Here is a 13,384-nt window from a genome sequence, read left to right on the forward strand (position 1 = left end):
CTTCAACGTTAGGTAGTAGTAAGACCCACTGTTCCACTGAAAGCTCAATATTTCGTTCTCTCTTGCATTGAACAGCATCATTGGATACATCCAAACACAAATACAACTGATCCATTACACAAATATTGCGTATGTACATATAAAAATACATGCAAATATTTGTGGGGTGCGAATACATGATTGTATAGAACATAATTCCGAAAGGGCACCCGCAAAACGGTCATAAAAAGCTCGGTTGTTGCTCGTCGGTTGGTGTACTCTAAAAAGCTCGTTATGAAGTTTATCAATATGTCACAATTGCAGTCTAGTGCACTAAAGAATTTGTAGTCATGTCCATCGCCAACACTCATATAATCTCTCTTCCAGGTACTCCTTTTTTTACCTTTTTTAAATCCTTTAAATTATTTTATAGCGACTCCCTTGAGCACCTACAGATATTAGAGATCATCCTCTTGAAGATATAAGTAAACAGATATCGATACTGGCTAGAGCCACCAGTTCTCATTCCTGAGAAACAAATAATTATTATATAATTCTATGAAAGTTTGTTTAAAATTCTCTAAATATCATAGATAATTCATAATGCGTAAAACTTATTAAGATATTTATCACTAACCACCCGCAACTATTTTTATGATTATCGCCTTTCATTTTCTCTTTATGTTTTAAAAATCATAAAATATCGGTGACGCCCACAATGCCAGGACCTTTGCGTATTCAACCATGAACTACTTTACAAAATAGGGATAGTAATTGAACGTTGTCATATATGCACATTGCACCTTAAGCAAACGCATTTAATACGTGGAAGGAATTCAAAATAAAACCACTGATGTAGAAAATTAATTATCGAGCACATACCTGGGACGGTAATTTATAACTATTTGTAGATTCGTATCGGATATCTAATGAAAAATTGATATTAATTGTTTAATCAATAGTACAATTACTATGCCACATATTAATGAAATTTACAAATCGAAGTAGATTCAGGAGTTGTTGCGATATTCGTTAGAAAAGAATGCAATTAAAATTAAAACAAAATAATTTGCTTCTATGCTGTTGAACACTTTTAAAGGTATTACAATAAAAAAATAATGATTAAAATGAAATTCTGTTCCTCAAATGATAAATACAAACACAAATTATCTTATCCTTGTGTTATAAACGTATGCCTGAGGCGGCGATCGATACGCCAATATGTTTGCCCAGGCTCTTAAATCGTTATAGCGGGATAATCTTTATAAAGCGTATAGACATATTTAAATAAGATTGATTTGCCTTATAATGTATATAATACTATAGAGATTGATCATCTTTTGTGGATAATAGTATGTACTATTCTTATTTTATATTTTTATAGTTTATGCTTGATCCTAGATCCGTTGCGTTTCGTTATAGACTGTTATACACTGCATGTACTGAAAGAATTTGCAAGTCCCACACAAAAGATGTAATTACTCTACAATTTAAAACTAATAATCATTACATAAAGTTAAATGTTGGCAAGGAAGAATAATAAAACGGTCGGTTGAATTTATCTAGCGATGTAGTAACATTGTTAATATATGTGGTTCTTTCTTCGGCTTTTATTGAAATCACGAGGATGCTTTAAGGTCCATTTTCTCATTTTGGTTTCGTAAATGGACAAAACAAATAATTATCCACAGGAATCACGGTCGTTTCGTCACTTTATACGGCCGACGTTTTATTCTATTCAGTGGACAGGTAACGCTTATTATGTGATAGTACGGTCGTAAATTCCACACCATAACTACTACTGTAGAAAATTGTGCCATCAGTATGCTAACGACTGTTTATTATTGTTATGAGCGCCCATGAATTATTCCCTTTTTCTATACGAACAGGTGCCGAAATAGATTTACCAACATTTACAATTGCAACTTGTGTAATTTAAGCGACCCTGAATTACCATGTTTACGTATTTGCATATACAAATAACTTGTGTAGATGTTTTCACAAATTAAGATATGTAATTACCTCATTCAGTTGGTCGACTTGGAATATTAAAACGTTGTACACGTTACGAACTTTCACAAAAAAAAACAACTACTTGTACATTAGGTGGTGATTATCAAAAAGGATGCCAAAATGGTTTCGGGTCTCAATTATCGACTATCAAAATTGGCAAAGTCCGCAACAAATTATCTACGAAAATCGACGTATCTTCTTTCTTATTTCCACTTGGGACTGCGATCATTTGCTGCGTTTTGAGCATGCCCTTGTTAAGTTAGGTAGTGCTTTATTAGTAGTACAGACAAAGTGACAAGAGATAACCGAATAATAGTAAACGGTACAGCGGTTAGATGTTGCTGAGGCTGATTGGAATTATATCTTCAAACAAGCCTCTTTGCTTTCCTAAATTCTTGAGAATGTTGAATTTTCTTTATCAAAGTCCGATGCTGGCAACATAGTCTAATTCTGCATGTCTGCATCTCTTTCTGTTACACATAAATTGGTGTAATGTTATTCCTTTTCTTTATTAGTGCCCGCTGCAATTCCCGCCTGACATCTCTTTTCTACAATATTCCCTACGTCTGTCGTGAGTAAAAGTAGGCCTTCCCCTAGACAAAAATTTTCAATCTCTCCCCAGTCTCTCAAAGTCTTTCAGCGTCCCTGAGAGCGTCTGTCACAGTCTCTCAGTTATTGCCTAGGTGTTTTTATGGATCTCTCACAGTCTCTGTATGAGAGATTCGAACGATAAAATTGTTAATTCAGAGATTCGAGTCTCTCACAGAGAGAATGAATAAATAAAACTGAAAAATTGGAGTCTCTTGTAGAAAGACTGGGATCTCTGAAATATGTTGAATTTAGAAAATTTTACCATGTCTATCGAGACACCACTTATTGAGAGATTCGAGTTTCTCTTTCAGAGAACAAAGGCTTTCACGGCCGGAATCCATAGTAGAATAAAGATTAGGGCTATAGGGCAGTGGTCTAAGTGAACTATTCCGTCCAGACGTTTTTCACCAGCTACTGGGGCTGACATCCTCAGTGGTGGTGCTGCGTTGACAAAAGTTTTTTTTTAATAATTAACGTGTCCAAATCCACTTACGTTAATTTAGGAATAATATGACATGCAAGATTTTCGTAGTATTGGTTGCAATCTTGTTTTTTTCATCATTAATTCAAAGCCAAAACAGACAGATGACTGAAACTATGCAAGACTTCTTATGGTCTTAGTTTTGAGCCTATATTTACTTACCAGTAATTATAATCAAAACCAAGAAACGAAGCTATGTGTGCAATATCATCATAATCATGGTGTAAGTCTTAAGACTTATACTTAGCAATGAGCACAAATTTCAAACTAAAAATTTTGTTGATAGGGTGCAGGAAGTGCGTAGGTATAGGTGTGCTGTATAAGTTGGTTGTTATCCTTTCGAAAATCATCGCCTCCCCGGATAATGCAAATAAACTGGAGCGCAGCCTCTCCTCGCGCGTTATCGTTTTTGAACGAAAGCTATTAATTAAATCACGCGCGGTAATCAGTAGGCCGTTTAATTCGTGTGGCGTGCCGTGGACGTAATTTAAAATTTTTATGCCACTCGGTAGATAAGCAGTCGTTGAAAATCGCCTTAATCTTGACAACTTAATTAGCGGGAGATACGAAAGACGGCTCGGTATCACGCTGGGGCCGTTTGCTTCTCAAGCTGTAATTGCCAAGAAATAGACTCTACACTCCAACCAATAAATTAAGACACAATACGCATTTCAAATTTCCTGTCTCCGTTATATGAAAATTGCACGAAAAGTCAAAGCAATTGGGTTATAACTGATTAAAATTGCTATAAACCAGATTCTCGTAATAATCCATGTACTGGAAAAAATATAATCTTTATGTTTCCGGGCAGTACCTATGTGCATATAAGTAGTATAAAGGCGTACAGGGTATGCAAACAAAAAGACGTAATTGCAACAAAAGTTTGTTCGTATTCATTATATATAAATATATATATCAATTGAAAAAACTGTCATGAAATATGTATTGTACGATCGGGAACACGTGTGCGTGAACGGCTTATCGATTCGCCGACTAGCCGCAGGCGCCATTTTTCATGTACGCCGTATTTGTAAATGTGTGTGTCGTACCTGCGTTCTGCGAAAGCAGTTAAACAGTTCAAAGAAAAAATAAACTATCCGGGTGTTTTCAGAAGGTTCCCGAAAGTAAACAAAAGAGTATTTAAAGGAAGAGACGATCGCCGAGAAGAGAAGAAATAAATTGACCGTTGCAGAAGTGAATCCAGAAATAAGTTGACAGTGATAGCAGTGTAATAAATAGCGCAGTAAATAGTGATATATCAACATTAATGTAAATAAGTAGTTTTTGTCGTTATCAGTCTAAGTAGTAGTTTTGTTAAACCCACGAACATTACAGTATGTTTTATGTAATATAGAGAGATTTGCGAAGAAGTTGTCGCTCGCTTAGTCTAAAAGCACCTTTAATATTGGTTTTTTAAAAATGTTAGAAATTTATTACTTTAGAGCTTTTGGTGGAACGTCTAATTATCAAAAACGAATCAACATAGTTTTGAAGAAGGGCGTTATGTATTATGTTTTTTTTTTACACTTTCTCCTTATACTAATACAGATTATCCACAATCGATTTGCTTGTTCCTTTTTTATTTGTTTTTGAAATAGATTTCATTTTGATTTTGTTAAAAAAAATAAAATTAATTATTGATTTTTGATTATTTCAGGTTTCTACTTTATCCTTTTCCATAGACAGACAAAGATTTGGTAAGTGTTCTTATATTATCCAGAAAGTTTTAATGAACTAACTATTGCATTGCATCTGTCAAGAAATACATGAGATGTTCCATAATTATGGACGGAACCATAACAGCTTTTAAAACTTAACCACTAGGTACCTGTTGGTTTGGTGTTAATATTGCCCATATATGCTCGCCGGATTACAAATCTTGTCTTTCCCTTAATGTTACGTAATTTTAATAACGGTAATTAAGTAACATCGCACCCGCTCTCGCGTTCGAAATTTTTTAATTGTACTACAGCTAAGCATCACGTACGGAGAGGTCCATTTGGTGAAGAGAAAATCAATAAGGAGCTGTCACGATTAAAAAATGAACAGGCCAGCAGAAGACGACATTAACATGTTTACGCTTTAGGAAAATTAAAATTTTAGAACCGCGCCAAGGAATTTTATAACGCGATAATTAACGAAAAAAGAAAAACAAGAATTCGTGTTAAATTATAATTAGGAGTTCACAGCCACATAGGCATATATAAACTTTTTCATCACGTAAAAACGACAGGCTAAGTGTAAATATTATTTCAACAATTATTTTTTTTATCGACTTAATGAATGAATAAATTAAAAAAGGGAAAAAATTGAAGGGTAAAATTTGAAAAAGCAAGTCGTATTTTTAATTTCAATGCTGTTTCGAATAAATTATTTATTATCTATTCATTAAATATTAGTGAACCATTTAGTTAATTAAATCTGATAAATATATAGGTATTAAAAAAGAATTCAATTTTAGTTCACACAGCTACTATTAGGTGTCACTGGGTTTGCTTGAATCGGCGTGACGCAGAAATGGTTCATTTCAGCAGTATCAATTATTTTCAGGTCAACAGACAGCTCTTACAATGTACTACTTATTGTGAAACGAATACATGAAATCATAATAGAGGACAATTGAAGCTGCAGGCTGACTAACCTGATTGCAATTAAGAGTATTGTCCTAAATTCGCTGTCGTCTATAAAATTAAACAATATTATCTACTATAAATTGAATTGTTACACTATCGTTCTATTTAAGAGAGTATATGATATATTATTTATTAGTGACATTTCTAGAACAGGTACCTACTGATGACTTCAGTTTTCTTGATGAAACTGCAATTATACATCTCAATGTGTGTCCGTAAATAGTTTGTTAAGTTCGCATTCGTGTAGGTACATAGCAAATGGCCTGTAATAAGTTATCCTGGTTTCGTTTTCTCGCAGGACGAAAGAAAAAAGACAGGACGATGGCGGCGGCGACGGTTGTAAGAAGGTAAACTTTGAACACCTGTTGAAGCACAGGAAATCAAGCGAGCGCAATTGAAATTAATAAATGTTTTCTATGCGAAATAAAGGTACTCGCCGGAGAGCACAATATGTGATTTATGTAAGGATTGGCTGAGTGCAAACCATAATATTACTTACGGTACTAGGATTTGTGCAGTTCTGCAAGTAATTAATAACACGAACAGTTGGATCTCATGGTAAATACTGAGCGTACGAATTTATACATACGTACATACATGCACACTACACAGCTTTGATTTAGTGATTAGAGATACTTATCAATTTGATATAATGAGAATCCGATAAAATATCACAAAATACCGTTAGAGTATAATAATCGCTGATCCTTGTGCATAACCTTTTATAAGTATAAGAATATAATATTACGTCAATATTATAAAACGAAAAATTTTATAATATCGACAGAAAACAATCATACTAAGGTCATTTGCAGCTCGAAGTGACTCGCACAGAGGGTGCAGGATGTTAAAATTACGTAGTAGGTACGATAAAGTGAGATAATGTTTTGTGTTCTTGAATGTCCTTTCTGTATAATGAATCTAAGTCATATTAAATGTTATTGTTTTCTTTCGCGGAAACCTCAAGAAGGCATCAGTAAATCTATTCATTTTTCCTATTAATATAATGTCTGTATCTTTCACTATAGCGGTATTAGCGTCTAGCAAGTAGGAGTTAAGAGATAGCTTTAAATAAAATGAAAGCGGTAGTGACGAAACAGTACTATATGAAAATAAATAAAAGTAAAACAAAAATACTGGTATGCAAGGGAAGAAAAAGTAGGGAAAGAACAGATATATAAAATAGGAGACGAAAAATTAGAAGAAGTGGCCGATTTTAGGTATCTAGGAAGTCAAATAAGTCAGGACGGAAGGAGTAGTAAGGATATAATGCAGAGGATAGCGCAGGGTCGAGTCGCCTAAAATGAAGAGAAGTCACTTCTATGCTCGCGAACGATTACCAAAAGAGCCACCAGTTATTAAAATTTCGCTCACGACTTCACCGGCGCAAAATATTAAATAATTCCACTGTATTTGAAAATCAATCCATATTTTAACTAGATATGAACAGTTATGTACCTATAATTCGTTAACAAAAATTCATCAAAGTATCTAATAAAATCAACTTAACGTACTCGATGCGCATTCTCATTAGGAGACGTACAAACATGAAGATTGCATCATCACAAACGTACTCGCATTGAAAGCATTCTATCTGATACATTTTACACTAAATAAGTTTTAATGCAGTTGACAAGTCATTCGTCAGTTGGTTATCATTAGAGATTCCTCACGACAGTTTCCGTCCTGATTGTAACTGAACGAACCGATTTGAATACTAAATCAAGCGGGAAGCAAAGTACGACATAGCGCAACGTGTTGTGCTCTTCGATTTATATCTAACCAAATACTTCTTTATGTGTGTACATACGTATGAATTTAACAAACGAATTACGATCCAGAGAGATCAAAAGCAGTCGAATTAAAATACCTACATAGAAATTGTTACGTCATACACAAATTCTCTTTTTTATGTCGTCTTAACTCAGGTTTTTTCATTATTTGTTTAATCTGAATTGAATATTAATTGCAATTATTCTTCATCAATCCTTAACTTATTGTCAACAAAGAAATTTATAATTACGATTCGCATTTTCTACATTAAATAGGAATATTGACAACAAATATTTTATTTCAACTGGTTATATCCTTGTAACTTCAGTCGCATTCTGCGCCCGCAACATCCAAGGTTTTTATGCAAGGCGCCAAAAGAAGCATCTCCTTTCAAAATGTGCAAATTTCATCGTTTATAAGTATCAATAAGATAAATCACTTCACGTTGAGTTTATTCCCTTGAAAAATGGTTTAAGGGAGAATTAACAAAGTAGATTTCTCTCCCTCGTAGGTGATCCGAGCATCCCCTACGTAAATACGTACACATTTGCCCCCCTGATTCGGGCGCATTCTCGAATCACGACGTCATTTCAAATATTGCATCGCATTTCTCAACTTGATACCCCGTGTATCTATAACGAATCCGCTTGAGTGGAAAACGATGCGCTTTCCTTTTTACCTTTGTTAAAAACAATCGAATCGTCTACAGTGACAGCTCGTTCAACTGGAATGCCATCATCGAAATCGATAGCTAGGGACTCGTACAGTCTTCGGGAATGCAACCATAACACTAATAATAGTACGGTATTTTTAATAAAAGACATAATTACCTAATACATACATGCGAGTTTACTTGTACCAGGCTGAAAGAAGTGTCAGAATTCTTTGTTCGGCTTTCGGTATACAGTAAACGTGCACATTATGTATGTCTATGTAGTATACATGGATGAAACTTGGACGTTCCATCGAAGGGGATCGTGGTGTGCACATTGTACTCCAGAGAGCTTTACTTACTGTATCCAAAGCACTTTTCGAGTAGAGGGTCCCTCTTCCAGTGTGCTGCATCACTGCTACTTAATTAATAAAAGCTCCCCGAAGCGCATTGATTTCATCTCATGTTTACAGTCACAAAAAAATTGCAGCCTTCAGCATTAATGCCATTGAAGCTTTCGATTTTTCGTTAAAATTTCTAGAAATTATGCACGCTCCTGCTATTAACAGCATCACATTAACTTCCTTGTGTAACGTTTATGAAATTATGATTGAGCTTTCGGGGAAAACGGTAAGGGAAAGTGGGGTAGTAGGAAACACTTAACAAAAATTAAGTCACAGATAGAAGCAATCTTAAAATAAATCATCATTATTTGGCTTATGCAAAAAGAAATCACTTCTGTGCTCGCGAACGCTTAGATTTGGATTTAACTGAACGCCTTCTGAGCATGAAGGACTTCTGAAAGACAGCAGAAATAGGAGTAAAAATTTACACTAGGATTGATTAGTATTCCGCGGAATATTTGAAAGGTAACATTTGGAGGCACTGTAGAGTGCATGTTGTGATAACACTACAACATAGGGGCTGTAAAAGCCATACACAAAGGGTACCCCAGTTAATGAACCGTCAATGATTGAAGTGACGAAACACACGTACCTACTCGTCACCTTCGTAGCAGCTGGTACGCAGACAAGCCAATTGCACATGATTTGCACCAACGCCACGTCATACAACTACGCTAGGTAATCGTGGCCCTCATTGGCAGAACAGTTGGGGCTTTCGTTAAGGTCATTACCCTTATGTTTATGTATATTACTGAGTCGTGTAAAATGGTTCACTCTGTTTCTTTTTCATGTACCTTCTTCTACTTTAATTTTTCCGCTGTACTGACTAGACATAGTGTATAGTTAAAGATGTAGAATTCCCTAGTTAATAATGCTAACAACAACTACATATTTTTTATTGATCTCATCAAATTATTAGTTTGTATATCTTTAGTACATGTAGGTAATATTGTATCTATTAGTAAAAATAAACATTCGCTGTAATTTCTAGACTACAATAAAATTAAACACAAATTCCTTTGCCAATGTTAAACTTTAAGCTTTACAAGAATAGCTTGCAGATACGTTTTCTAATTCTAATTTAGCTACACAAACGTCTGTGTCTTACCTGTCGCTCTCTTAAGAAAAATGCGTTCACGCCACGATTTATCAACATCAGCACGAGTTTATAGATCTCGGAATAAGAACGGTAGAAATAATTGCATTCTTAAAAGTTTCCAAGTTCCTCTTAATAATTGAAACAATCAATCACTATCGACACTTTATTTGTCCTTGTCTACGAGATAAAGACGTGTAGACGGTCTAGGGCGCGGCTACTTATGTGTCGATACCTATCTTAATAATATCAGGACTTGTAATCTGTTCCATCCGGTAGCTTTGTATAATAAAGCTTGCGGGGTAGCTTTTTATTAGGGTTTTACTTTATTGTACAATGCCACGAGGTTAAGCAAGAAGGGTTTGAAAGAATTCTGTCGGGTCAGAAGAGGAAACAATGAGGGCGAGAATTCTAACACACCCCTGTTGCTATTTGTTACACAGTATAGGTATAAAGAGTTATTGGTACTAGTGATCGTTTAATTAGATATAATCGAGAAGAAGAATAGGACAGGGTAGTGAAGCGGTTTATTTCTTACTTTACAAACAGCTAAGTAATTACTGTTACACAGTCTATGTGAACCCTAAATAAAACATATGTTCATTTTATCAATTAAATATCAAATCTTTCAGAATAAAAATGTAATTAAACGAATTAATATGAAGTATGAATTGTGATACANACTGTTCGCAATTTTAGCATTGGAAACGCATTCGTTCCTTTCGCTTCGTCTAGAATTACCGACAGACAGACACTGCCAATGGAACTAAACCAAAGCTGAACCGAGCGAGAATGAGAAGAGGCAATGGATGAATGGGTGGACAGACAGATGTGCTTGAAGAAAATCCTATGCATATGTATTCTTCCAATACCTTTTATTATCCGTTTAGTTAGTTACAACGCGGTAGAATCTTTGATAACGCCCGTATGGGTTTACAGCCAGGAAATAAACATAGTCTAACTAGTTTCAAAGCGTATAATAAAACAGCGAACGACGGAAATGCCAACGATATTCAGTAAGGAACGTACTGGTGGGTGATTACGGAATCACTCATTATCAGTGCCGCAGTTAGGCCATTCTTAACCACGTCAGTTACGACATACGTTTATACTACACGCAAGAAGTCTAAAGATAAAAGTAGAAACGTAACCCCAACGGGATAGAAAACGCGGGAATCCGCAATCACAAAATTAGATGCGCACTTTCTTACTGCGCAGCGAACTCCCGAACGTAACTTGGTGACGCTCTGTTTCGGTTCCGCGTAGTACATGCAGATGCGGAAGTGTAATGATTTTAGGTACCCCCTTTACCGTAATGATCGCTCACGTCTGTCGTCGGCCAAGCCTCGTGATTAAGTTTATGAATGAAGAATCGCGTCAATTAACAAGTTCGCAGCAAGAACAGCACCGTAACAGCCGACGGTCGGGTCGCTTGGTCCCGCTCGTTGTCGTTCTTTACCGATTTCCACACTTGCAATTGCGAACATTCATAAATTCCGCGAGCGGCGTTTTTTATTACCATCCGCGCGCGCAATTTTTTTCCGCAACGCATTCTACATTGTTCGATGACATAAATTGCGGTCACCCACGTCCTACGCCGCCCGCCGCCGACCGCGACCGCGACCGCCTTCTTCTACAACAGTGGCGGCCGTCCCGTCCGACCAAGGTCATTCTTTCGGTTTTTGTTGTACCTATAAGACAACATTTGAGGATATTTACCAGATCAACCGATCACTGTGACGACGGACAATACATCGTCCTATTCATCTTATTTTTACCACCCAAACGAGAAAATGAAAGTGAAAGAAAAATGGCGAGAGCACGGTTTTGATATACAATTGTATCTTCTCTTACTATAGTTTTCCAAATACTAACGAAACGGTTTCAAAAGAAACCACCCTTCCCTAAGACCAATCCTAAAAATCAAAAAACACAGAGTAGAGGTCTAAGTAAAGATTTTGATTTGGGCTGAAAGAGCTAGGTCTAAATGGACTAAAACAACCGACATCCGTAACAGCCCTTTAATCCAAACTACAATCCCACCAAGGATTCCGGTCGTAAAAACCCCAGATTCTAAATAATGGTTATAGGAAAACAATGTGAAAAATTGTATCTAATTTAGGCTAACCTGTAATTTTAATCTACATTTAACTCGTAAGCGTCTAGTGGTCTAGTTCATCGTTGTAGATTTGGGAGTACGCTTTTCTGAGTAACCCTAGGAGGGAAATTCTTAACAACTTCGTACAAAATCTCAGTTTCAAAAAATTAATTAATTATCTAAAAAGTGACTGACGACTTTATGATAACGATGATTTGAAAACTAAATGTTTTAACTGTTAATACCTACTTATAAGCCCACCAATTTGATTAATTGATGAGGGTATATAATGTTCCATGAAGACGAAGGCGTATTGTTAACGCTAGGAAGAATTTGTTAAATATTTACATTTCTAAGATAACGTTGTTATATGACCTACATTAGTTCGCGTATATCTTCAATTATCGGCTGCATATAACTTCATTAACGAAATGCCTGTGTCTAATTTTTAATTAAAAAATAATTACTGATCATTAAAGTTGTAATTAATTCAATTTGGACTAGTCTCGTAGATTCACAGATGATTCGCTTGATTAAAATGTTAATTGAAAGTCGAGATAAACATTCGATTTTTCAAAGACGAACTTGAACTTGTTCGAAAGCACTAGAAACTAGATCCTTCAAGCAGATGTACCTAGAAAATGTATTCAACGAATGCTTTCAAAATAAATGTATGTGCGTCAGTGTCAACACCTGACTTCTGTGACTGTTTAAATTTTAATGCCGACAAATGTTATCAATCTATACGAGATGCCATCAAGACTTTCACCTGAATAGAAACTTATTTAAACGTAAATTACTACTTTTAGTTGCACAAATTTAATGATTTCGTTCTACCACTTAACAGTAGGATATATTTTGGGTATGGATCGCGTCATTTTCATAAGGTCGTGAGTCCTAAGAATGATTGGACACGCACCTCCACTCTTTCCTATCCTGAACTAATCTTCGAATTTCCCTAAAACTAGAACAACCTACATCCTTAACTAGTATTTGCGAACAGTAATCTAATCTACCTCTCACCCCTTCCGTTTTTGCCTGTAATATGTCTCTGACTAGACCTTCATACCTGAGAAGGTGTCCTACCAACGTATCTCGACTATTTCTTATCGACTTCCATTGAGTCCTTCTATTCTTTCTAATACCTGTTCATTTCTAACCGTCCATGTTTCGCACCCGCACTCAAAAACTTTGAAATACAACAAACATTAAAATTGACATGACAGTTTTAATCTATATTAATGTATTTATTTATCTATTTCTATACTGTGTTAGTAATTACTATATAAAGTTAGTATTGACGAGTCGCCTGTGTCAACCATGTAGATACAAATGGTAAAACTGACACGACGGTGCGACATGCCCTTTCCTTTCGGTTAGACAGTCGCACCCTGTGACATGAAATGTGTCGTTATCTTTAATTATACGATGGCGCAGTGCACTGGTGATTATACTGTTCGCAATTTTAGCATTGGAAACGCATTCGTTCCTTTCGCTTCGTCTAGAATTACCGACAGACAGACACTGCCAATGGAACTGAACCAAAGCTGAACCGAGCGAGAATGAGAAGAGGCAATGGATGAATGGGTGGACAGACAGATGTGCTTGAAGAAAATCCTATGCATATGTATTCTTCCAATACCTTTTATTATCCGTTTAGTTAG

General features: G+C 35.7%; 1 protein-coding gene and 1 long non-coding RNA gene across 2 annotated transcripts in view; one reads left to right on the top strand and one right to left on the bottom strand.

The window, feature by feature from the left end:
• The window catches only part of LOC108737848 (netrin-B-like), a 201,533-nt gene that overhangs the window by 138,696 nt on the left and 49,453 nt on the right, over positions 1-13,384 (bottom strand). The gene's annotated exons all lie outside the window — the stretch shown is intronic.
• LOC112906580 overlaps positions 4,720-13,384 on the top strand; it is a 65,265-nt gene continuing 56,600 nt past the window's right edge. The window contains exon 1 of the long non-coding RNA XR_003232431.1: positions 4,720-4,761. This is a non-coding gene — a long non-coding RNA (uncharacterized LOC112906580). The remainder of the gene's footprint in view (positions 4,762-13,384) is intronic.

The sequence above is a fragment of the Agrilus planipennis genome, unplaced genomic scaffold (genome assembly GCF_000699045.2).
Source record: "Agrilus planipennis isolate EAB-ADULT unplaced genomic scaffold, Apla_2.0 scaffold2, whole genome shotgun sequence".
Taxonomy (NCBI): Eukaryota; Metazoa; Arthropoda; class Insecta; order Coleoptera; family Buprestidae; genus Agrilus; species Agrilus planipennis.